Genomic DNA, 27,915 nt, shown 5'->3' on the forward strand with positions numbered 1-27,915 from the left:
TCGTTTCAGTCAATAAAATTCATTGGAAATAATTCCATAAGAAAATGATAATTTCCCATAAAAATCCGAAATTTAGCTCAAAAATTGCCTGTGGGGCCCACGGCTCGGAACCCGACAAAATTTACAAAATCCGAAAGCCCATTGAACCACGATTCTACCCATACCAATTTTACCAAAATCCGACCTCAACTCAACCCTCAAATCTACAAATCTTATTTCCAAATTTCTAAGTACAAATCTCCGATTTACACCTCAAATCACGTAATCTAGTCCGATTATTCAATGATAATTGAATATTATGGAGTAGAAATGATCACAAGGGACTTACCTGAAGTTTTCCTTGAAAATCTATCAAAACTCGCCTCTACTCAAGCTCAGATTTGTCAAAAATGGCGAATGGGACGAAATCCCTGTTTTTATAATTCTGCCTTGACCACCTCGATTCTGCCTCGATCTTGGTCTTCGATCTTGGCCTTCGGTCAAGGTCCTCGATCCTCAGCCACGATCCTGGGCCTTGGATCTTGGGACTCGATCATGGCTTCTATCCTGGTCCTTGATCATGGCCATCGATCATGTCTTTGACCCTGGCCTTCGATCGTGGCTTCGATCGTGGCCCTCGACCATGGGCTCGATCATGGCTTCGATCATGGCCCTCGACCCTGGACTCGATCTGGGATCACATCTGGGCTCGATTTCTAGGCTCGATTCTGGACTAGATTCTGGGAGATGAAATTTGTAGTAGAAGGAAATTGCAGCATCTATTTTTGTCCGCTTTTTGATCCGTTAACCATCTAAAACTCACCCGAGGCCCTCGGGACCTCAACCAAATATACCAACAAGTCCTAAAACATCATATGAACTTAGTCGAGTCTTCAAATCACATCCAACAATACTAAAAACATGAATCAAACATAGATTCAAGCCTAATGAACTTTGAGACTTTCCATTTCTACAAACAACGCCGAAATCTATCAAATCACGTCTGATTGACCTCAAATTTTGCACACAAGTCATGAATGACATAACGGAGGTACTCAAATTTTCAGGATCGAATTTAGACCCCGATATCTAAAAGTCAACCCCCGGTCAAACTTTTCAAAAATTAAACTTTCAGCATTTCAAGCCTAATTCCACTACGGACCTCCAAATAATATTCTAGACACGCTCCCAAGGCCAAAATCACCATACGGGAGCTATTGGAATGATCAAAATTTAAATCTGAGGTCGTTTACACATAGGTCCATATCCGATCCATTTTTCTAACTTAAATTTTCAATTATGAGACTAAGTGTCTCATTTCATTCCGAATTTCTTCCGGACCCGAACCAACTAACCCGATAAGTCACATATCAACTGTAAGGCATAAATTGCGCAGTAAATGGGGGAACGGGGCTGTAATACTCAAAACGACCGGCCGGGTCGTTACATCCCCCCCTCCCCCCCATATGTTCGTCCTCGAACGTGCCAAGAGTTGTTCCAAGCCATGAAATCACTATTCAATCTTACCACGCGCGTACCCGGGGGTGATCCCACGTCACCATATTTCACATAGGCCTCACAACGCAATACAACTGGAAATCCTTAATTTAGACTTAGCCCAAAAACCTTGGAATTCAATTCCCAACCTTCAGAATTTCTTTTCTAGACACGAATCTTACATTTACACATTGTATGAGTCTGAACAAGCTGCATCGAGCAATAACTATAATCACGGATATAATCACCCGGCATATTACACAACTCGCCCACTCGTAGCACCATTCCTGATCACAGTAACTATTTCAAACCAACCAAATACTAGCATTAAACCCCATATCGAACAAAAACTCATCCCAATACCTTTGTACATTGTTGATAATAAATGAAACGCGCAGAAATTCGTAACTATTCATCAAATCCGCTAGTTGTGGATCTCCCTCTCCTTCGACAAGAACCATAGCAATTCCTAAGCCGACTTTCAATATTATCCTTCCGAATATACTGTAATCAAACATGATAGTACCCATTCTAGGTCCGATGACCTTTTATTATTAAACACAACTATCCCACAGACACGCCATATAAATATAACTCCAGCCACCACTGCGCAATCTGTGTACCCAAATATGGGAGATGTCTTAAGAAAGAGAACCATATTGCAAGTTCAACAAGCACCACCACAACCACAATGTTACAACCAACTCCTCAAATTTCGTGAAGAGGATAACCATAGGTGCATGTACACAATTCCTCAAATACGCTGCTCGTGTAATTTTTTTTTTATCATAGAGGAAGGAAAGCAATGAAATTCGATAAATTATCAAAGAAATAAAATTCTTACACACGGCACGGACAACTCACGTGCCAATAATATGAACCGCCTGGCATGGTCACAGGCCTCCAGTCCCAGCATATCATACAAGAGTAATTAAACAAGTACACTTGTATATGATAATGAAATAAGATTCTCATGCTCCTAGACTGGTATAAATAGCACGCCATAGTGCAAACATGTGTATAGTCTGCTATCACACTTCAAATCGGCAATTATAGTCAAGATAGTTCTCAACAAAGGTACGAATATGGGAAACATTATAACTTTACACTTAACAATCAACTCTAGGCATATTATAGCCTAAGCATTCCTCCGAGTATGAATACTTGCTCTAATGCCCGCACATGGGCTCAAACCTCACATATATGCGCACTCATAGCGCATAGATATCATAAATAATTAACGCAACTAGTGCCTCTACTTAGTTTAAATAAAATACTCACCTGAAACAATATGCTTCTGAGAACTCTCAGTCTCCAAATTCATCGAACACATGACTCACCATAACTGATCTCAACTCCAGCACTAGAATGACTAATATGTCTTCCATTAACGATCTTCCCATGAGGAATACTTCCATAATTATTTTGTGTCACATAGAAATAATTTGAATATTAGTAGTCTATCAACTAGGTGAGTCTGCAATACCGATGGACATCCGTAAGTCAAAAAATAACGCGCCTTCTGAAATGCGCACCCTTCTTAGGAATTACCGGGCAGTTATAACATTAATCAAAATATCTGAAACTGACCATGTTGTCCAACATTCGTTACCTTTTCTTCAAGACTGAACTGTGATTTTGTACATGTAAATTCTAATCCCACACAACACACCACATCTACTATGCCATCATGTGACAAGCACAAGAATCTCATTATCAACTCTAAGTCACTAGCAAATTACATACCTTATTAGTTAGAAACCTCTCTCTTGCTCCTTTCCAGGAGGAAATCACAATACACAACATGTTCCATACACCGGTAGAATATATACGGTTCAAACCATGGTGGAAACCATCATGAACACTTTGAAATCCGTTTACACATAACCAAGCTATCAGAACTAAATTTTTCTAACTCCACCAAGCCACACAGGTTGCCAAATCTGAGCGTATTGCCACAAAACACTCATAAAGTCCCACATCATCATAAGAACCAAAAGAACCGAGCATACCATTACCATACTAATCCAACATGTTACCCATTTGTCCTATTTTCTCCGAGTTTCTTCTGAATCACCCTCAAGTTGACATATCCCCTTGTCAAAACACTATTATCCTTACCCAAAGCTCACTACAAGACATCCTAAAATAAAACCACATCACCCTAAGGCCCATAAGCCATTATATTCTTCTTAATCACCTTCATAATAAACCCAACCGTAACACTCACTCTTAAATACCTTATGCGAATTTAAAATTGTTCTTCTTTCCTTTCTTATACGAAAATGTAGAATCCATAGTCAAACAGAATTATCGCATGTCCTGATACCATCCAATGTAAGTAACTGATTCTAGTGATACACAAATTAAAAAAAAATTCAATTTCCACATATACATTTTGAATCCATTAGAACCCTCTCGATAGTCTTCCACTCTGCTCAAATCTAATTTACTCCGCCCGAAACAGGCCGAAAGACATGTGCTCCTTTAGCACAGTCAACACTCAAAAAAGTAACCCTGCCTTAACACGACCAATCAAATTTATACTTTGTGTGCACTACATCCTTCAAAATAACAATTTAATTGTTCTATAACTTTCATATTTCTATAAAGTGCCATATATCCCGTATTCAGGAATTTCCTTACTCGGGTCATCCTCGATATCCATCTCTGCAAGTCATAACTGATCCACAAGTATGCCTATCGCCAAAACTAAAATTTAACACATAACCATGATATCAAATTATTAATAGCAGGCTCCCTCACTTAGCCTTAAGCTACAATTATATAAAATTAGAACCTGCAAGGATTTCCCTTTCTCAATTACCAAGATCTCACACTGTTAACCCGCCAGACTTTTCGAAGTCTTTTGTTAAGCTTTTCATGAACATTCTGAATCATCAGCTACAGTCACACACTCGACCTTTTACCAAGTAACAACTAATATTCCTTGCAGAAGTTTCATCAACATCACGCCACCGCTAACTACTCACAGGAGATAACCCACATGTGGAATTCCTTACCGACATCTTCCGACGACGCTGCACTGGGTGCAACGACTATGTAATCAGTAAATTCTCCTAAGCTCATGCTCGCCCACCATTTGTATAAGTTTGCACTTTCCTTATTGACATTAACTGAAAGTTTAACAATGCCTTCCGAACTTAAGTCATATTCAATCTTTCTCCGTACAGTAACCATTACTCAAATAAAGTCCGTAGGCCAAATCACATTCTATCACGATTCCAAACCGTTCTACACTTTCTCAAGGCACGAGACTACCCTACCACATAATCCATATGCTAATCTTCCACTCTTATTTTGGTTAAACCATCTCCTTTAAGCAACTTCTTAAACTCTACTTCTCCTACTTGGCTTGCTAGTACTTCAACCACCATGAAACACTTCCCATCATGTCTTCCCTCACACTTTGCTGCCCACTGTTGCATCAAATCAAAATGCATCTCTGTCGTACCTGAACTAATAAAATGTTACCGACTCTAAGCCTCTTCGAAGATCATCTTTCTCGAGCCATCAACATTAGAAATATCCATTCGCAACCACAATTACTACATAATCACTTACTCTCCTTGAGTCCAAACTCATTGACAAGCCATGAGAATTTAATTTGTCCTACAATTTAACAACGTGAAAGACCCTTCAATACACTCACAACTCGAGACTATACGTCAAATCAAGACAGAAATCAAGTACCCAATAGCAAACTCTTGAGTCATAAGTAAACTTTATTTGTCTCATTCAACCCATCTGAACACATCCTGCACTCACTTCATACTTATCATATAGCCATTCAACCATTCATCGAGCCACAAATTCCACTCATAGGGACACTACCGAACATATGAGTCCAAATATACAAGTTCACATAACAGAAGCTACTAAGCCTAAGCTGTGGTCTAACCCTGGCCTCAAGTCCTCTAGACTAGCCCATTATCGAAACACAGAATACACATCTTGAACCTCGTTCATAGAATCAGAAGTCGGCGATGCACAGCTGATACCGAGCGCTCATATGTGCATACGAAATGCGTGGAAGGAATTCAAAGAATTATGTTTCAAGCTGAATCAATTCTGCACGATAGAAAACAAGAAGGGAAATTTTCCTAAGGGTTCTGCAGCCTCTCGAAGATAAGTACAGACGTCTCCGTACCGATCCACAAGACTCTACTAAACCTGCTCATGACTCGTGAGACCTATGTAACCTAGGGATCTGATACGAACTTGTCACGATCCAAAATCCCAACATGTCGTGATGGCGCCTATCTCGGTACTAGGAAAGCCAATAATCTCGACACCATAATTTAATACAATACAAAATTCCACAAATACTGACACGAACACTCCCCAAAACCTGGTGTCACTGAGTACATGAGCATCTAATATGAATACAAATCTGGAAAATATAGTTTATAAAAGTCTGAGACCAAATACAGTATACAAGGATATAGAGAAGGAGAGGCAAGGTCTGCGGAACAAGTCAGCTACCTAAAAATCTTCTAAAAATTAACTGCGCAAAATGATCAACACCCGCTATGTCCGGGAACACCTGGATCTGCACACAAAGTGCAGGGTGTAGTATGAGTACAACCAACTCAGCAAGTAACAATAATAAATAAGGAACTGAATATAATGACGAGATACACAATTTTAGTTCAATTTCAGTAATTCTAGCAAAGAATAGACATGCTTTCAAATTCGGCAGTTTAAGTCAAATCAATTTTTATATAGTTCAATTTAATGTAATACAGATATAAAATCTTTCAGAGATTTCACAACAATGACAGATAGCAATCAAGTACAATAACAAATGCAAAGCAAGTACAGCCTCTTAAGCAACAGTCACTCAACTCATCACTCGGCTCTCAGCCCTCAGCAGTCATACTCAATGGGTACCCGCGCTCACTGGGGTTTACAAACTCCGGAGGGGCTCCTACAGCCCAAGCGCCATAATCTGCACGGACAACTCACGTGCTATAATATCCTGCACGGACAACTCACATGCCATAATATCCTTACCTCACCAACAAGCTCTCGGCCTTACTCAGTCCTCAACCTCTCTAGTCTCTCGGGCTCTCAGAAATCACAAAGATCATCCCACACAAAGATAATATAATGCATCAACAAATATCAAGAAGCAGTGAGGTATGATACGCAAGTAAAATCATGACTGAGAAAAAGATAGAAATTAGCAAATAAATCAATAAGTACGTGCCCTCTATGGGTCCCAACAGTACTATTACATATCCTAAGCATGATTTCTAACATGATTTATAGTCAAATTTCTTCAAGCTATAGAGAGAATATAGCTAACAATAAATTATTCAACTTTACAGTTTCACGGGATAGACCAAGTCACAATCCCCTCGGTGCATGCCCACACTCCTATCACCTAGTATGTGTGTCACCTTTAAAATCATCACATGACACAAATCCGGGGTTTCATACCCTCAGGACCAGATTTATAACTGTTACTTACCTCCAGCCGTGAAATTCTTATTCTGCAATGTCCTTTCCTCGTGAATTGGTCTCTAAACGCCTCGAATCTAACCATAAATAATTCGTTTCAGTCAATAAAATTCATTGGAAATAATTCCATAAGAAAATGCTAATTTTCCAAAAATATGCAAAATTTAGCTCAAAACTCGACGTCTCGGAACCCGACAAAAGTTACAAAATCCGAAAGCCCATTCAACCACGAGTCTACCCATACTAATTTTACCAAAATCTGACCTCAACTCAACCCTCAAATCTACAAATCTTATTTCCAAATTTCTAAGTTCAAATCTCCGATTTACACCTCAAAATCACGTAATCTAGTCGGACTATTCAATGATAATTCAATATTATGGAGTAGAAATGATCACAAGGGACTTACCTCAAGTTTTCCTTGAAAAGCTACCAAAACTAGCCTCTACTCACATGCCATAATATCCTTACCTCACCGACAGGCCCTCGGCCTTACTTAGTCCTCAACCTCTCTAGTCTCTCGGGCTCTCAAATATCACAAAGATCATCCCAAATAAAGATAACATAATGCATCAACAAATATCAAGAAAGACTGAGGTATAATACGCAAGTAAAATCATGACTGAGCACAAGATAGAAATTAGCAAATAAATCAATAAGTACGTGCCTTCTGTGTGTCCCAATAATACTATCACATAGACTAAGCATGATTTCTAACATGATTTATAGTCAAATTTCCTCAACATATAGAGAGCATATAGCTAACAACAAATTATTCAACTTTACAGTTTCACGGGATGGACCAAGTCACAATCCCCTCGGTGCATGCCCACACACATGTCACCTAGCATGTGTGTCACCTCTAAAATCATCACTTGACACAAATCTTGGGTTTCATACCCTCAGGACCAGATTTATAACTGTTACTTACCTCAAGCCGTGAAATTCTTATTCTGCAATGTCCTTTCCTCGTGAATTGGTCTCTAAATGCCTCCAATCTAGCCATAAATAATTCGTTTCAGTCAATAAAATTCATTGGAAATAATTCCATAAGAAAATGATAATTTCCCATAAAAATCCGAAATTTAGCTCAAAAATCGCCTGTGGGGCCCACGGCTCGGAATCCGACAAAATTTACAAAATCCGAAAGCCCATTGAACCACGATTCTACCCATACCAATTTTACCAAAATCCGACCTCAACTCAACCCTCAAATCTACAAATCTTATTTCCAAATTTCTAAGTACAAATCTCCGATTTACACCTCAAAATCACGTAATCTAGTCGAATTATTCAATGATAATTGAATATTATGGAGTAGAAATGATCACAAGGGACTTACCTGAAGTTTTCCTTGAAAATCTATCAAAACTCGCCTCTACTCAAGCTCAGATTTGTCAAAAATGGCGAATGGGATAAAGTCCCTATTTTTATAATTCTGCCCAGACCACCTCGATTCTGCCTCGATCTTGGCCTTCAATCTTGGCCTTCGGTTGAGGTCCTTGATCCTAGGCCTCGATCCTGGGACTCGATCCTGGGACTCGATCGTGGCTTCTATCTTGGTCCTCGATCATGGCCCTCGACCCTGGCCATCGATCATGTCTTCGACCCTAGTCTCCGACCCTGGCCTTCGATCGTGGTTTCGATCGTGGACCTCGACCCTGGGCTCGATCATGGCTTCGATCGTGGCCCTAGACCTTGGGCTCGATCTGCGATCACATCTGGGCTCGATTCTGGGAGATGAAATTTGCAGCAGAAGGAAATTGCAGCATCTATTTTTGTCCGCTTTTTGATCCGTTAACCATCTGAAACTCACCCGAGGCCCTCGGGACCTCAACCAAATATACAAACAAGTCCTAAAACATCATAAGAACTTAGTCAAGTCTTCAAATCACATCCAACAACACTAAAAACAGAAATCAAACATAGATTCAAGCCTAATGAACTTTGAAACTTTCCATTTCTACAAACAATGTCAAAACCTATCAAATCATGTTCGATTGACCTTAAATTTTGCACACAAGTCATGAATGACATAACGGAGGTACTCAAATTTTTAGGATCGGATTTTGACCCTGATATCTAAAAGTCAACCCCGGGTCAAACTTTCAAAAAATTAAACTTTCGGCATTTCAAGCCTAATTCCACTACGGACCTCCAAATAATATTCCAGACAAGCTCCTAAGCCCAAAATCACCATACAGAGCTATTGGAATAATCAAAATTCAAATCTGAGGTCCTTTACACATAGGTCCATATCCGATCCATTTTTCTAACTTAAATTTTTAGTTATGAGACTAAGAGTCTCATTTCATTCCGAATTCCTTCCGGACTCGAACCAACTAACCCGATAAGTCACATATCAAGTGTAAGGCATAAATTGCATAGTAAATGGGGGAACAGGGTTGTAATACTCAAAACGACCGGCCGGGTCATTACAAGGATTGACTTCGTACAACCCAATCTAGACAAAACAGTTATACGGATTGGAAGGTTCATGATGTTACATTCATGGTTGGTGAGCGGGTATTGCTTCAGGTTTTGCCTATGAAGGGTGTGATGAGGTTCGGGAAGAAGGGCACGTTGAGCCCTAGGTATATTGGGCCTTTTGAGATTCTTGATAGAGTTGGATATGTGACTTACAAACTTGCACCACCACCTAGTCTCTCTGCGGTTCATCCGGTATTCCATGTTCCCATGCTTTGAAAATATCACGCTGATCCGTCTCATGTGTTAGACTTCAGTTCGGTTCAGTTGGACAAGGATCTATCTTATGTTGAGGAACTAGTGGCTATTTTAGATAGGCAGGTTCGAAAGCTGAGGTCAAAGAACATTATTTCCGTGAAAGTTCAGTGGAGGGGTCATCCAATCGAGGAGGCGACTTGGGAGATCGAGCATGATATGCACACCTGTTATCCACACTTATTCACCAGCTCAGGTACTTTTTCTAACTCTGTTCGAGGACGAACGTTTGTTTTAGAGGTGGAGAATGTGATGACCCAAAATGTCATCTTTAAATTTAATAATTAATTATGTGTTCTAAAATATCAAAAAGCACTATTTATCATTCCTCGACTTGCGTGCACAGTCAGTAAAATTTTACAAAACATTTGTAGGTGAAAAATAGATTAAAATGTGAATTAGAGCTTTAAAACTCAACTGAGTTGACTTTGGTCAATATTTTGAACAAACGGACTCGAATCAGTGTTTTGACAGTTCTAGTAGGTCCATATCGTGATTTGAGACTTGGGCGTATGCCCGGAATCAAATTCCAAGGTCCCTAGTCTGAGATATGGGATTTGGATGAAAAATTAAAAGTTTAAGTTCAAATAGTGAACGGATATCGAATTATGTGCAAACGACACCGGAATAGAATTTTGATGATTTCAACAGTTTTATATGGTGATTTTGGACTTAGAAGCGTGATCGAAATTTTATTTGGAAGTTCGTAGTGAAATTAGGCTTGAAATGGCAAAAATAGGAATTTAATGTTTGGAAGTTAGAGCTAATTTCAGATTTTATTGAAAAGTGTAATATTGTCATATGAAATTAGTTCCTATAATTTTTGTTGACTGTATCGAATTAATTATGACTAGGTACTAGTTGATCGGAGTCGAAAAATCGAGGAAAAAGCATAATACTTGGTTAAATTAGAGCAAGTCGAGGTAAATGACTTGTCTAACCTTATGTGGGGGAAATTTCCCCTAGTATTGGTATTGATGTGATTATTGAAATGTGTTGAAAGTCGTGTACACGAGGTGACGAGTATGTACACGGGCTAAATATGAAAGATTATATTTTTAAATTGTGTAGATCATTGTTGCGCATTTATTAAATTATTTTATCTTGTTATATTCTTCATCATTGATCTGAGATATATACTTTAAATTTGTTTGACCTTTTCCTACCAATTGTTTTACCTATTTAGTTGAAACTTTATTTCTTTTATTCGGTGTATTATTTGAAGGTTGATTTTCTTTAAATTAAATAATATTAATATGAAGTATTTGACATTTTTAAATTTTATATTGAAGCAACGTATTAAAGATTTTAAAATATTATTTTTCTGAATATTTTTGTAAGATTTTCGTACTCATTGTGATGGAGCCGTGAGCTCTTTGTTGTGAAAAATTATTATTGATGATTTATTTTGGCATGAGCCGTGAGCTCTTTATTGTGGAAAAATATTGTTGTTGAATTATTTTGGCAAGTTAAATTATTTGAGCACTTGAGGTGCAAATTGTGATATATTGTGATATTGATATGCATGCGGTGGTATAAGGACTGGGTATTGAAACGCATGCGGTGAGATAAGGGTGGCTTGATACGCGTGGCTAGTAGGGGAAAAACTACTAGAAGTCATGCGGTGTGATAAGGATGGCTAAAACGCATGATGCTATTTCGGGAAAAAGGTTTTCTTTAAAATAAATTATGAAGGCTCCCGCGGTGAGATAAGAAAATGAGATATTGTGAATTTATTTATGATTTGGGACTACGAGGCGGTACCTCGGGAGTGCCCTTGTTGTTATTAATTTATGGCGCAGTTGCCTTTGATTATTTGTTGTGATTTTCTTAAAATTGAAAGGAATTTTGTTTTGTTTCGATGAGATATTATTTGCCATTATTTTGCGTAATTAAATAGTGACATACTACTTGATTCATTTCCAATATCATTTTATTTTACTATATTGTTAAACATTTTACCATGTCATTATTATATTCCAGTAGGGCCTCACCTGACCTCGTCACTACTCTACTGAGGTTAGACATGGCACTTACTTGGTACCGTTATGGTGTACTCATACTACGCTTCTGCACATATTTTTGTAAAGATCCAGGTACATCTTACCAACCTAGACGTCAGTGAGTTACCTGCGCATCGGAGACTTCGAAGTATATCTACCAGCGTCCGCAAACTCCGGAGTCCCCTTCTATAATTTTTATGTTGCTTCCTTATTTTACTTTAGACCTTGGTGTATAGAGACATTGAGAATAAATTCTTAGAAGGTTGTGACTTATTTCTACCGGGTTTTGGGAGTTGAAATTGTTTGAATTGTAGTTTATTTATTTCAGTTATTATTATTATTATTCCGTATTGATAGGCTTACCTAGTCTTAGAGACTAGGTGCCATCACGACATCCTACGGAGGAAATTTGAAGTCGTGACAATAATAATAACTGATATATATATATATTATTTAACACCCCACACACAAATATTAATAAATATATATTTTAATTATTTTAAAATCATTTTTCCTACCAAAATCGGTCGGAAATATTCAATTATAACTTATTTCGGTTGGTTAATTAAATATATATAATTTTTGTCTTGGACGGGAATTAATTATTTTAAACTTTTCGACCGATTTCGGTCGGAAATTTGGAAAATATTTTAATAAATAATTATTTTTGTACATTATATACACATATGACCAAATTGGTTGATGTATTTTTCATGCAGTTACATTGCATGTTCACACTTAATATGATGTCATGCATGACATTATTAAGGCCATTTCCCTTTTATAAATAGCAAGGGTTTTGTTCATTTGAAAACATCTCTCACTTTCCTTCTTATCTCCTAAGGCATTTGAATCTTCTTCCTATCTTGTAGTATTTCATTTGTATTTTTGGAGTGAAATAAATTTGAGTTGATTGTGTCCGAGGACTAGGCAAAAATTAAACTTTGTCGAACCTCGTTAATTTCTGGTGTTCATTTTACTATTGTCTCATTTACTATTTATTAGTTACCTTTAGATATAGTAGTTGTGATTTAATCACTCTCTATATATTCAGCTTCCACAATAATTGGTATCAGAGCCAAGGTTCTATCTTAGTATGCTATGTGGTTGCAGCATAGTTTGAACTTCCACATCAGAAAAGAATTATTTTGGTATTCTGTACTGTCAGCAAATAAATAGTATCTGTAGTCAAAATGGGAGATAATAAAAATAAAGAGTCCACATCGGGTGTCAGTAATACGTCGTTGGCATATTCGCTTATGACAAGAATTATGTCAATTGCAAAATTTGCGGTTGAAATTTTTGACGGATCGGGACATTTCGGGATGCTTAGGTTCTTGATATCCTTTTTCAACAAGGGCTAGATATTGTCATAGAAGAAAAGAAACCAGACAATTTCGGAGAAGGAGATTGGAAGATTATCAACCGCGTTGCTTGTGGTACCATTCGATCTTACCTCGCAAGAGAACAGAAGTATTCATACACAAAAGAAACTTCTGCAACTAAATTGTGGAATGCGTTGTAGGATAAATTCTTGAAGAAAAACAGTCAAAATAAACTTTACATGAAAAAAAGACTGTTACGCTTCACATATGTTCCTGGTACTATAATGAATGATCATATCACCGGCTTTAATAAGTTGGCGAATGATTTGCATAATATGGACGTGACTTTTAGTGATGAAGATATGGCCTTAATGTTATTAAGTTCACTTTTCGATGAGTACGAGCACCTTGAAACTGCTCTACTTCATGGGAATGATGAAGTGTCTCTCAAAGAAGTTTGTTTAGCCTTGTACAACTATGAACAAAGAAAGAGAGAAAAACAAAAGAGTGGAGAAGGAGAAGCACTGGTCGTGAGAGGTCGTTCTCAAAATCATATGAGAATGAAGAAAAGAAGATCCAAGTCAAGATCCAAACCTAGCAAAGATGAATGCGCTTTTTGCCGAGAAAATGGGCACTGGGAGAAAGACTGTCCAAAGTTGAAAAACAAGGCCAAACCTAATAATGGGAAGGTTGTCATGGATTTAAATGTAGCTAATTGTGACGACTCTGATTTCTCACTAGTTACAACTGAGCCATTCAAACCATCTGACATATGGCTGATGGATTCAGCTTGTAGCTATTATATGTGTCCTAACAAGGATTGGTTCGTTGATTTTCAAGAAGGAGAATGTGGAGTTATTCACACCGCAAATAACAATCCTCTTACCACATATGGTATTGGTTCAATCCTATTAAGGAACCATGATGGATTGATCAGAATATTAACAGATGTTCGATAGTACCGGAATTGAAGAAAAATCTCATTTCTGTAGGAGCCCTAGAGTCAAAGGGGCTCAAAGTCTTGCAGAAAATGGGGTAATAAGAATATGCTCTGGTGCACTAGTGGTAATGAAGGGAATTCAGCGAAATAATAACATGTACCACTACCGCGGTAGTACAATTATTGGGACAGCAACAGTAACATCCAGCGATGACAAAGAGGCAGAAGCAACCAAGTTATGGCACATGCGCTTGGGACATGCTGGAGGAAAATCCTTGAAACTTTTATCAGATCAAGAATTGTTAAAAGGAGTAAAGACTTGAAATTTGGAGTTTTTTTAGCATTGTGTCAAGGGAAAACAGACAAGGGTAAAATTTGGAACAGTTATCCATAATACTAAAGGTATTTTGGGTTATGTTCACTCTGGTGTTTGGGGTGCTTCCAAAACATCTTCATTAGGTGGAAAACACTATTTTGTAACCTTTATTGATGACTTTTCCTAAAGAGTGTGGGTGCATACTATGAAAACCAAAGATGAGGTACTGGGAATTTTTCTCAAATGGAAGGCGATGATAGAGGCTCAAACAGGCAGAAAGAGAAAGTGTCTCCGCACAGATAATGGTGGATAATACAAAAATGATCTTTACAATAAGATTTGTGAAGATGATGGCATTTTGAGACATTTCACTGTCAGAAATACACCACAACAGAATGGAGTGGCAGAACGCATGAATCGGACTTTGCTCGAGAAGGTTCAATGTATGTTGTCCAATGCAGGTTTGGGCAAAGAATTTTGGGCTGAGACAATAACATATGCATGTCACCGCATTAATCGTCTACCATTTGCCGCTATTGGTGGCAAGAAACCATTTGAAAAATGGTATGGAAAACCTGCTGAAGATTATAATTTTTTACATGTGTTTGGCTCAATTGCATACTATCATGTGAAAGAGTCAAAATTGGATCCGAGAGCAAAGAAAGCTATATTTATGGGAATTACTTATGGAGTCAGAGAATACCGATTATGGAGTCCAGAGACAAGAAAAATTATATTCAGCAGAGATGTTACCTTTGATGAATTTTCCATAACAGATAAGGTAATAGTTGAAGATGTCAAACAAATTGATGGTACTTCAAAGCAGGTGGAGTTTGAGGGAAAATTATTTTTTTCCAACACATGGAGAAAAGGAGGAAACAATAGAAGATTTTCCTGGGGAAGAAGAGTCAGTAGAGAGGGAGATTCTAATTCGGAACCTCAATAACAACTTGAATCAATAGCAACCAGTAAGCCAAAAAATAATAAAGAAACTTGTTCGTCTCATAGAGACGGTGGCTTGTACAGCCTCAATTGTAGCTGATGGTGTTCCTACCACTTATAAAGATGCAGTCCAAAGTTCAGAAGAAGATAAGTAGAGGATTTCTATGAATGAAGAAATGCAGTCCCTTCATTAGAATCGCACATGGAAATTGGCCAATCTCCCGAAGGGCAAGAAAATAATTGGGTGCAAATGGGTATTTGCAAAGAAAGAAGCATTTTCTAACCAAGAAGATGTTCTCTACAAAGCAAAATTGGTGGCCAAAGGGTACGCTCAAAAGGAGGGAATTGATTACAAACACTTCTCCATTAGAGTTTTGTTGGCCTTGGTAGCATAGCTAAATTTGGAACTAGTTCAGTTAGATGTAAAAACTGCATTTTTACATGGAGACTTGGAAGAGAAAATCTATATAACTCAGCCAGAAGGATTCAAAGTTGCTCAAAAGGAAATTATGGTGTGCAAACTTAAAAAATTATTGTACGGATTGAAACAATCTTCTAGACAATGGTACAAATGATTTGACAAGTTTATGTTGCGACAGAAGTACAGAAGAAGCAAATACGATCATTGTGTGTATTTGCGCAAGCTTGAAGATGGATCCTTCATATATCTTCTCTTATACGGTGATGATATGTTTATAGATTCCAAAAGTCAATAGGAAATTGAGAAGTTGAAGATTCAACTAAGAAAGGAGTTTGAGATGAAGGATTTAGGTGAGGCGAAGAAATTTCTTGGTATGGAGATAAAAAGAGATAGACATTCAAAGAAACTCTATCTATCTCAGAAAGAATACTTGAAGAGAGTAATAGATCAATTTGGCATGAATCAGAACACGAAGTCGGTTAGCACTCCTCTTGCTCCTCACTTTAAGCTTAGTGCTGCTATGTCGCCGAAGAATGAAGATGAACGAGAGTATATGTCAAGAGTGCCATATGCGAATGTCGTTGGTAGCTTGATGTATGCAATGGTTTGCATAAGAACTGATATTTCACATGCTATCGGAGTTGTAAGCAGGTATATGCATGATCCAGGAAAGGAGCATTGGCAAGTTGTGAAATAGATTCTACGATATATTTGTAATACTGTAGATGTTGGATTGATTTTTGAGCAGGAAGATAGTCAGTATCTGGTTGGATATTGTGACTCGGATTATGCGGGTGATTTGGACAAGCGTAGATCAACTACTGGTTATGTTTTTACTTTTTGAAATGTATCAGTTAGTTAAAAGTCTACTTTGCAGTCAACGGTTGCTTTGTCTACGACTGAGGCAGAGTACATGGCAATTACGGAGGCTGTAAAGGAGGCAATTTGGCTTCAAGGGTTACTTAGAGAGCTTGGTATTGGTCAAAAAAGCATCATATTATTTTGTGATAGTCAGAGTGCTATCCAATTAGCAAAGAACCAAGTTTATCATACAAGGATGAAGCACGTTGATGTTCGATATCACTTTGTACGAGATATTATAGAAGAAGGTGGAGTTATGGTGCAGAAAATTCGGACTACAGACAACCCTGCCGATATACTAACAAAAGTAGTGACTGCGATCAAGTTTCAACATTGTTTGAACTTGATCAACATTGTTGAACTTTGAAGATTGAAGTTGAAGAAATAATCAAAATTTATCAGTAAGAGAAAATTAAAAAAGTGGAATCTTGCCAAGGTGGAGATTTGTTGAATTTGACAAGATTAATGTAAACTAGTGCGAATATTTGAAGCCTCCTTTTAGAAAGAAATTGATAAATGCATTTTTCATGCATTTGCATTGCATGTTCACACTTAATATGATATCATGCATAATATTATTAAGGTCATTTCCCTTCTATAAATAGCAAGGGTTTTGTTCATTTGAAAACATCTCTCACTTGTCTTCTTATTTCCTAAGGCATTTGAATCTTCTTTCTCTCTTGTAGTATTTCACTTATTTTTTTGGAGTGAAATAAATTTGAGTTGATTGTGTCCGAGGACTAGGCAAAAGTCAAACTTTGCCGAACCTCATTAATTTCTGGTGTTCATTTTATTATTGTCTCATTTACTATTTATTAGCTACCTTTAGATATAGTAACTGTGATTTAATCACTCTCTATATATTCGGCTTCCACAATAATGTTATGTTTCATCTTGCTTTACGGATGCATGAACAAGAGACAAAAGTTTTTTAAAAGAAAATACAGTATAGGTTTGTTTTTTGTGGTTTGTGCAAATACGAAAATTAAATAATGATGTTAAAAACATATTTAGCCAATTTTCAATTTGAATTTTATTTTCTTCGCCGTATATAACTGTGATTAGTATAACTAGAGAAAATGTACAAGATACCTATTTTAAATTTTAAAAAAGTGGTATTTTTTTCCTCGTAAAACTGCATTATTTTTCAAGTGAAATACATGTTCAGACACAATTTTAACTTTTAAATATTTTTTCTCAACTTAACATCAAAAACCACGTTTAAAAAACTAAAACAATACAAAGAAAATGATCAAAATAGTTTCTCATGTTTGAGAATAAATTTATACAGAGCTATTTTGGACCTTTAAGTTTGTTAACTTTTAATTTTCGTGAAATATTTAACAATTTATGTATGTTATATTTGACGAAAAATATGAAAAGAAAATTCAGCCTAAACATCACAAAAGTCCTATCAAATCCTAAAAAGTGCATTAGATACCAAAAATAACAAAAACTATACTTCCAAAAGGTGCATCAAACTCTAGAAATTGACCAAAAATAATCGAAATTACAAAATTTTACCTCTAAATGTAAGTGGTCGCTAATTTTCTTTATAATTTTCATCAAATAACAGATATAGTTCGTTAAATGTTTGACGATAGTATTAACTTTTATCAAAATTTAAAATATCAAAATTATTCAATACATACTACTTTGTATCTAACTTCAAATTAAAAATAAGGGAACGAGAAATAATAGTCAAACATTTCCACTTACGTTCCTTTTTTTATCTCTCTCCTACGATAAACTCCATAGCCATTTAGAAATTTGCAGCCATTTGTCAGAGCCTTAAAGGCGGCATAAAAGAACCTACAAAATTTTCGTTTAATTCTGTAAACCTTAGACCGACAACTACTGATTTGTTGCAGAAGAAAAAGGTACTGGAATTTGCAATTACTGATTTAGCTCTAATTCAAGTTTAAATCTTTGGGCTGTATTCTAGCTGCTCTGCATGTTGATAGAGCCAAGGGGAAAAGATGGAAAACGGAGGAGGGTCCAATGAAATCCCGGAAAATGCTCCTGAACGTATGTACATTCTTTGATTTGAAGCTTAATTTTTTTTCCCTTGGATTTAATTCTTTATAAGCGTCTATATTTGTTTTATTTTGTTGTTGGTATTTCAGATTGTCCAGGTCCACAATCAGAAACGGCAGGAAAATCGGATGTTTGCCAAGGATGCCCCAATTAGGAAATTTGTGCTACTGCTCCTAAAGGCCCTGACCCAGGTCTTTTCTTGCTCTGTTGGGAAGAAGAAATCGTACCCTAATTCTAACACTTGTGGAGATTTACTTAGAGATAGAGAAGGAAGAAGAAGAAGAAGGGTGAAGAAGTAGTCGGGCATATTATGTCTTTAGAATATAGGGGACGTAATTAATGGGTTAGGGGACATAAATTAGTGGACACGAGGGGACATAAATTAATGAGGTTAGTAAGAGGATTATAATATAAGGAGACATAAGTTAGTGAGTTAGTGTGGGAGGATTAAATATATATGTCAAGTGTATAATATATACATGTACAAAGCAAGCAATGTAAAACACGGGAGAATTTTTTTCAATCAGATTTCTCCTTCAATTTTGTACATGGTATCAGAGCAATAAGCTCGATCCAACAGTAACAACAACAACAACCCAGTATAATCTCACTAGTGAGGTCTGAGAAGGGTAGTGTGTACACATACCTTACCCCTACCCTGGATAGAGAGACTGTTTCCGATAGACCCTCGACTCCCTCCCTCCAAGAACTCCCCACCTTGCTCTTGGAGTAACTCGAACTCACAACCTCTTGGTTGGAAGTGGAGGGTGTTCACCGCTAGAGCAACCCACTCTTGTCAACCATCAAATCCATTTACATCAGATTCATCATCATAGTCAGTAACCTAAAATGCCTGAAACAACCATCACTTTTACTGGTGATACGAGCAATGCTGCAAAACCAGTCAGCTATGATGTCAATCACTCTTATCATCTCAACAACTCTGATTCACCTGAAATAACTCTAGTCAACATTGTGTTAGATGGAAGAGGATACCGAGGGTGGAGGAGATCTATTCTCCTGTCTTTGTCAGCCAAGATGAAACTTGGTTTCATCAATGGAGCATGTCAATCTCCAGATATGAAATCTCCGGACTATGAACAATGGAGTTGTGTGAATCACATGGTCATCTCTTGGATCCTAAATACTCTCTCAAAGGATATTGCAGACAGTGTGATATACTCTAAAACTGCAAAAGAACTTTGGGACAGCTTGGAGCAGAGATTTGGGAGATCAAATGGAGCCAAAATTTATCATCTGTGTAAGGAGTTATCAGGTTTAGTACATGGAAACAATGACATTGCAGCATACTTCACTAAGCTCAAACGACCGTGGGATGAATTAGATGCTTTAAATATTATCATATAATGTTCATGTGTTTATGTTTGTGAAGGAAAGGCAAAGTTGACCAAGTGTCTTGAGGATCAGAGATTGATCCAATTCCTAATGGGATTAAATGATATCTATGCCCAAGCAAGAGGAAATATCCTCATGATGAACCCTTTGTCTAGCATAAATGTTGCTTATGCACTTATCTTGCAAGATGAAAATCAAAGAGAAGTTTATGCAAATGCACATTTTAATTCTGAATCAGTATCATTCATGGCAGTTGGAGAGGCCAAGCAGCCCAATACACAACTTCTATCTGATTTTGCAGCTTTTATGATCATAAGACAAGGGAAGAATTATCAGAAACTTAGAAGCCAAATACAAAGAGGGGCAGCTATATCACCTAAATATAACAACTCAGGGCAAAAGTTTAATAAACTTCAGGAAGGGTTTAAAGGGAAAAGGAAGTACAATCCAAATGTGTCTTGTACTTATTATGGAAAAACAAGAAATACACAAGAGGACTGCTATAGAATTATTGGATTTCCAAAAGATTTTGCGTTCACCAATCACAAAGGTTATCAAATTCAAATTGAAGGAAATGCAGTACTAACACACGAGGAACGTGAGAATTCAGAAGGACAAAGCACCGAGCTCAACAATAGTAATTTTGGACAGCAACTCACCAAGGAACAAATTGCAGAAATGATTAAAATATATAAGTAGACAAAGTTAGCACGGCCAGGAAATACATGAATCAAAATGCAGTTGCTAGTACTATTCTAAAAAACTCAAGTTCAATATTTACTAGTCTAAAATCAGACACCTGGATTATTGATTCAGGTGCCTCAGAGCATATGTGTTTTGATCCTAATTCTTTCCTGTTTCTAACTCCACTTCCTGTACCTTTGAATATCATTTTACCTATCTCTTTCAAGGTGATTGTTACTCATATAGGGAGTATTTCTATTCTGCTAGGTCATATCCTGAACAATGTGTTATATGTTTCAGATTTCAAATATAACTTATTGTCAATTAATAGGTTTTGTGTTCAGTTCAAGTATGATATCTAATTCACATCTATTGGGTATGTGTTGCAGGGCCTTTTAATGAAGAGTCCACAAGTTTTTGGTGAAATTAGAAAGGGACTCTACTTATTGGAACCAAGTAGCCTTAAGTCTAAGTGGCTATTCAGTAGTAATGTACTTTCAATTCCAAAAGAAAGAAATCTCATATTCCAGTTCAAGTTAATGGTACTCCTGATGTTAAACTTTGGCATGTAAGATTGGGACACCTACCATTTTCAGCAATGAAACATTTAGATTTCCTTCATTGTAAGTCAAATTCTGAGTTTATCTGTGATGTTTGTCATAAGGCAAAGTAAATCAGGAATCTTTTTCATGCCAGTAGCATAAAATCCAAGAATATATTTGAACTTATACATGTAGACACATGGAGACCTTATAAGTCAAATACTTACAATGGATTCAGTTATTTCCTTACTGTAGTAGATGACTATAGCAGAGCAATATGGACATTTTTATGAAGTGCAAAAAGTAATGCTTTTTCTATGCTTAAATCTTTTCTATCTATGGTTAAAAGGCAATTCAATGTGAAAGTTAGAATGATAAGATCTAACAATGCATTAGAATTGGGAAAAGGTACACAAGAGACAACTTTCCTAGCTTTAGAAGGAATTCTACACCAATTGTCTTGTGTAGCAACTCCTCAACAGAATGGAATTGTTGAAAGGAAGCATAGACACCTCTTAGAGATTGCAAAAAGGTTAATATTTCAATCCAAGCTACATATGTCATATTGGGGTAACTGCTAGGATTCCTTCTAGCGTTCTAAAAGGAAAAATACCATATGAGATTTTATTTCAAAAAAAACTCAAGTATGATCATTTAAGAAATTTTGGATGCCTCTGTTATGCTTCTACAATAGCCCAGGGAAGAGGCAAATTCGATGATAGAGCAACAACTTGTGTTTTGCTTGGTTATCCGCTTCATCAGAAGGGATATAAGCTATTGGAATTGTCCACAGGAAGAGTGTTTGTGACAAGGGATGTGAAATTTCATGAATCACACTTCTCTTTTGTTAAAACCATCACATCATAACATCTTATATTCCCAAGTACAATATTTACTACAGAACCTACCTATTAACCTTCATCACAGGATCAATCCTCACCCATCTCTTTAGAACCTGAAATTTGTGATATTTTCTCCTTATCATTCATACACTCCCTATCATCACCAATTGTCTACTAGCCCAATTCCTTTTCAGTCTATCCTAGATACACCACACAGTACCTCACTTGTTTCTATACCCAAGCAACCTACACCATTGAGAAAGCCAGGTAGAGTTTCTAATCAACCAGCCTACTTGAAAGATTATGTATACAGTAATATCATGTTCACAAATGTAGCAGCATCTTGTTTCACTCAACCAAGTAAGCCTATGGAATTTTGTTTCTTTTCTCTGTCACCCAACAATCAATATGTGTTGCAATCCCTCTCTACTCTCACAGAACCTAACAGTTTTGGACATGCTTGTCAATATCCATGTTGGATATAAGCTATAAATTCAGAGCTTAAAGCTCTAGAAGACAACCACACATGGGATGTGATTGAATTACCTAAAGGAAAAAAGGCTCTACCTTTCAAATGGGTGTACAAGGTAAAACATTTGTCGGATGGAAGAATTGAAAGGTTGAAGGCAAGGTTGGTGGTCAGAGAGATATCCAAAGAGAAGGAATAGATTATAGTGAGTCTTTTTCACCAGTGGTAAAAATAACAACCATAAGGTGTTTACCCACTATTGGAGCCAAAAGACATTGGAATGTGTGTCAATTAGATGTCAACAATGCATTTTTACATTGTGATCTAAAAGAGGGGTGTACATGAGGTTTCCAGCAGGGTTAACACCTCCTGGTCCTAAGCATGTTTGTTTACTAAGGAAGTCATTGCATGGTTTAAAACAAGCTTCCAAGCAATAGTATGCTAGGCTTGCAGGAGCTTTGACTTTTAAGGGGTATTCTTCATCATTAAACGATTACTCATTATTCTTTAAACGGACAGGAAACCTGATTTTCTATCCCAGTTGTCTATGTAGATGACATACTGCTTATTGGAGATGACTTGAAAGAAATTCAGCATATCAAGGGTTTTCTAAACAGTGAATTCAAGGTCAAAAATCTAGGAGACATACATTATGTTTTAGGGATGGAAATTCTACGAGAAAATGAAGCTTTTATTGTAAGCCGAAGAAGATTTACCCTGGATATGCTGGTGGAATTTGATGTATCTCATTTGTCTCGAGTCATTTCTCCTCTTGATCCTTCCTCCAAGCTTCAAGCTGATGATGGCCACCCTTTGCAATATCCAACAGTATTTCATCATCTGGTTGGCAGATTGAACTATCTCACTAACACTCACCTGGACCTTTCTTTCATAGTCCTTACCCTCAGTCAATACATGCAGAGACACTGTAAGTCTTATTTCTCTGCTGCCTTACGAGTGCTCAAATATTTGAGTTGTGATCCAGGATAAGGAATTCTTCTCTCAGCAAAACACTCATTCTCCTTGCTTGCATTTTGCGATGCTGATTGGGCCTCTTGCAAGGATTCTAGGAGGTCCGTAAGTGGATTCTTCATCAAACTATGAGGAGCACTAATTTTCTGGAAATCAAAGAAATAAGTGTTAATCTCTCTATCTTCTGCAGAGGCAGAATACACATCTATGAGAAGAGTAACTGTAGAACTTACATGGTTAGTTCGACTTTTTGAAAATCTCTTTGCACCAGTAAGTTTTCCCATACCTCCTCACTCTGACAGCAAGGCAGCCATTCATATCTCCCGTAACCTCGTCTTCAACGAACGCACACAACATGTAGAAATTAACTGTCATTTTGTGCATCAACAGTTCCTTTCCGGTTTAATTACCTTTTCTTTTGTTCTATCTAAAGACCGTCTGACAGATCTCTTCACAAAGCCACTTTCTGGAGTTTCTCACTCCGAGATATTGAGCAAGTTAGGGGTCACAAAGTTACCCTCCAACTTGAGGGGTGTTGGGAAGAAGAAACCATATCCTAATTCTAACACCCGTGGAGATTTACTTAGAGATAGAAAAGAAGGGTGAAGAAGTGGTCGTGTATATTATGTCTTTATAATATTGGGAGAGATAATTAATGGGTTAGGGGACATAAATTAGTAGACATGAGAGGACATAAATTAATGGGTTAGTAAGAGGATTATAATATAAGGAAACATAAGTTAGTGGGTTAGTGTGGGAGGAATAAATATATATGTCAAGTGTATAATATATACATGTACAAAGCAAGCAATGTAAAACACGAGAGATTGTTTTCAATCAGATTTTTACTTCAATTTCGTACATTTTCCAATATTTTTTCCATCACTATTTTGCTCTTTAATCGTGCATAATATGATTTTGTAAAATACTTCGTTTGAACTTATTTTTCTTGCCTTGAAATATTAGGTGTCAATTTTTCTGACTTGGAATGTTATCCCTTTTATTTTTTAATATCCTAGTGTCGTGCTAGCTTGTGTGCACTTGGATTATGCATCTTATCGGGTTAACTATGCGCGCCAAAGCTAAAGCTTATCGGGATGGGAAAAAATCAATTGCTTTATTCCAAATGCTAAGAGGAATAAGGATGGGACTATGCCGATGTGTATTGACTACTGCCAATTGAACAAAGTTACCATCAAGAATAAGTACCTGTTGCTGCGGATCGATGATTTGTTTGACCAGTTGCAGGGTGCTAGGGTGTTTTCCAAGATTGATTTGAGATTAGGGTACCATCAACTAAATGTTAGGGACTTAGATCTTCCGAAAACTATCTTCCGTACTAGATATGGCCATTATGAGTTCCTCGTGATGTCCTCTAGCTTGACTAATGCCCCAACGACGTTTATGGATTTGATAAACAGGGTGTTCAGGCCTTATATTGACTCATTTATCATTGTCTTCGTTGAAGACATCTTGATCTAGTCACGTAGCCTGGGGGAGTACGAGCAGCATTTGAGAGTAGTGCTCTAGACTTTAACAGAAGTTGTATGCTAAGTTCTCCAAGTGTGAGTTTTGGTTAGATTCTGTGGCATTCTTGGGACATGTGGTATCCGGAGAGGGCATCAAGGTGGATCCCAAGAATATTGAGGCAGTTCAGAGTTGGCCTCGTCCTACTTCAGCGACTGAGATCAGGAGTTTCTTGGGATTGGCAGGTTATTATCGCCGGTTTGTGGAGGGCTTTTCATCCATTTTAGCCCCTCTGACTAGATTGACCTAGAAGGGTGCCCCGTTCCGATGGACCGACGAGTGTGAGGCAAGCTTCCAGAAGCTCAAGACAGCTTTGACCACATCACCAATTCTAGTCTTGCCTTCCAGTTCGTTGATGTATACAGTTTATTGAGACGATTCACACGTTGGCTTGGGATGTGTAGTGATGCAGGAGAGACGAGTTATTGCATATGCTTCACATCAGCTGAAGGTTCATAAGAAGAACTACCCCGTACATGATTTGGAGTTGGCAGCGATTGTTCATGACCTTAAGATTTGGAGGCATTACCTGTATGGAGTGTCTTGTGAGGTTTATACAGACCACCGCAGTTTGAGCACTTGTTCAAGCAGAGGGACCTTAATTTGAGGCAACGTAGATGGCTTGAGTTACTGAAGGACTACGACATCACTATTCTTTATCATCCGGGCAAGGCGAATGTGGTTGCAGATGCCTTAAGCAGGAAGGCAGAGAGCATGGGTAGCTTGGCATTCATTTCAGCGGAGGAGAGGCCACTAGTTTTGGATATTCAGTCATTGGTTAACAGACTTGTGAAGCTGGACATTTCAGAGCCCAGCCGAGTCCTTGCATGCGTTGTTGCTCAGTTTTCATTTTTGGGACATATCTAGGCTCGACAGTTAGATGATCCGTATTTAGCAGTTCTCAGGGAGACGATACTACAGGGTGGTTCCAAGGAGGTTTCTATTGGAGAGGATGGTGTTCAGCGACTCCAGGGTCGCCTATGTGTTCCTAATGTTGATGGCCTGAGGGAGAGGATTTTAGAGGAGGCATACAGTTCATGGTATTCTATTCATCAAGGTGCTACGAAGATGTATCGTTACCTAAGGCAACATTATTGGTGGCGGCGAATGAAGAAAGACATAGTGGAGTATGTAACTAGATGCGTAAATTGCCAGCAGGTTAAGTATGAGCACCAGAGGCCAGAAGGCCTACTCCAGCGGATGACTATACTTGAGTGGAAATGGAAGTGCATCACTATGGACTTCGTAGTTGGGTTGCCACAGACTTTGCAGAAATTTGATGCAGTATGGGTTATTGTTGACAGGTTGACCAAGTCGGCACACTTTATTCCAGTAGTCAATACTTACACTTCAGAGAGGTTGGCCCAAATCTACATTCGGGAGATAGTTCGGTTGCACGGTGTGCCTGTGTCCATCATATCAGATAGAGGTCCTCAGTTCACTTCGCATTTCTGGAGAGCCATACAGAGTGAGTTAGGCACCCATGTAGAGCTCAGCACAACATTCCACCCATAGACTAACGGGCAGTCGAAGCGGACAGTTCAGATATTGGAGCACATGCTCAGGGCATGTGTGATTGACTTTGGAGGGCAGTGGGATCAGTTCTTGCCCTTGGCCGAATTTGCTTATAACAACAGCTATTAGTCCATCATCGAGATGGCTCCATTTGAGGCTTTATATGGTTGGTGATGTCGATCTCCCATTGGGTGGTTTGATCCTGGCGAGGCTAAGCTATACGGTACTGATTTTGTAAAGGATGCCTTGGAAAAGGTAAAGTTGATTCAGGAGAGGCTTCGCACGGCTCAGTCCAGACAGAGGAGTTACGCGGATCAGAAGGCGCGTGATGTATCATTTATGGTCAGTGAGAAGGTTCTCTTGAAAGTCTCGCCGATGAAGGGCATTATGAGATTCGAAAAAAGGGCAAGTTTAGACCAAGGTTTATAGCCCCCTTTGAGGTATTGAGGCGAGTTGGGGAGGTTGCTTATGAGCTTGCTTTACCTCTCAGCTTTTCAGGAGTTCATCCAGTTTTCCACGTGTCGATGCTCCGGAGGTATCATCCCGACTTGTCACATATGTTAGACTTCAACACGATTTAGTTAGATGAGAGTCTGGGTTATGAAGACGAGCGAAATGCCATTGTTGATAGATAGAGTCGCTAGTTAAGGTCTAAGAGGGTTTCCACCGTGATGGTCCAGTGGAGGGGCCAACTAGTTGAGAAGGCCACTTGGGAGCCATAGGGCGACATGCAGAGTAGATATCCACACTTGTTCAGCACTCCAGGTATAATTCTAGACCCGTTCGAGGACGAACGTTTGTTTAAGAGGTGAAGAATGTAACGACCCGACCGGTCGATTTGCTTTCTAGAACCTCGTGCCCCTAAATAAGACTTCCCGTACTTTCTTTTATTGATTTATGACTTGCGGGGATGGTTGGTTCAGGATTTTGAAGAATTTGGGTTGGAATCGGAACACTTGGTTCCTTAAGAATGACTTAAAAGGCCAAGTTTGACTTCGGACAACATTTTTAGTAAACGACCTCAGAATAGGGATTTGACGGTTCCAATAGGTTCGTATGATGATTTAGGACTTGGGCGTATGTTTGGAATGGGTTTCAGATGACCCGGTAGCGTTTCGGCACCAAATAGTGAACATATGATTCTTGAAGTTTTAGAAGTTCTATATTTGTGGTTTGGGATGTGTTTTGGTGCTATCAAGGTCCAAACGGAATTTCGAGATCGGGAATAGTTCCGTAATGTCGTTTAAGACTTGCACGCAAAATTTAGTATCATTCCGAGTAGTATAAGTACATTTCGGCATGTTGGAAGTAGATTTAAGAACTTAAAGTTCATAAATGTGATTCAATTGGTTTCAGGGTGTGATTCTTGGTTATAATATTGTTTCGGGTGTTCCGAAGGTTAGAGTGAGTCCGTTTTATGATTTCAAACTTGTTGGTATGTTTGGACGGGGCCCCGGG

The sequence above is a fragment of the Nicotiana tabacum genome, chromosome 15 (genome assembly GCF_000715075.1).
Source record: "Nicotiana tabacum cultivar K326 chromosome 15, ASM71507v2, whole genome shotgun sequence".
NCBI lineage: Eukaryota > Viridiplantae > Streptophyta > Magnoliopsida > Solanales > Solanaceae > Nicotiana > Nicotiana tabacum.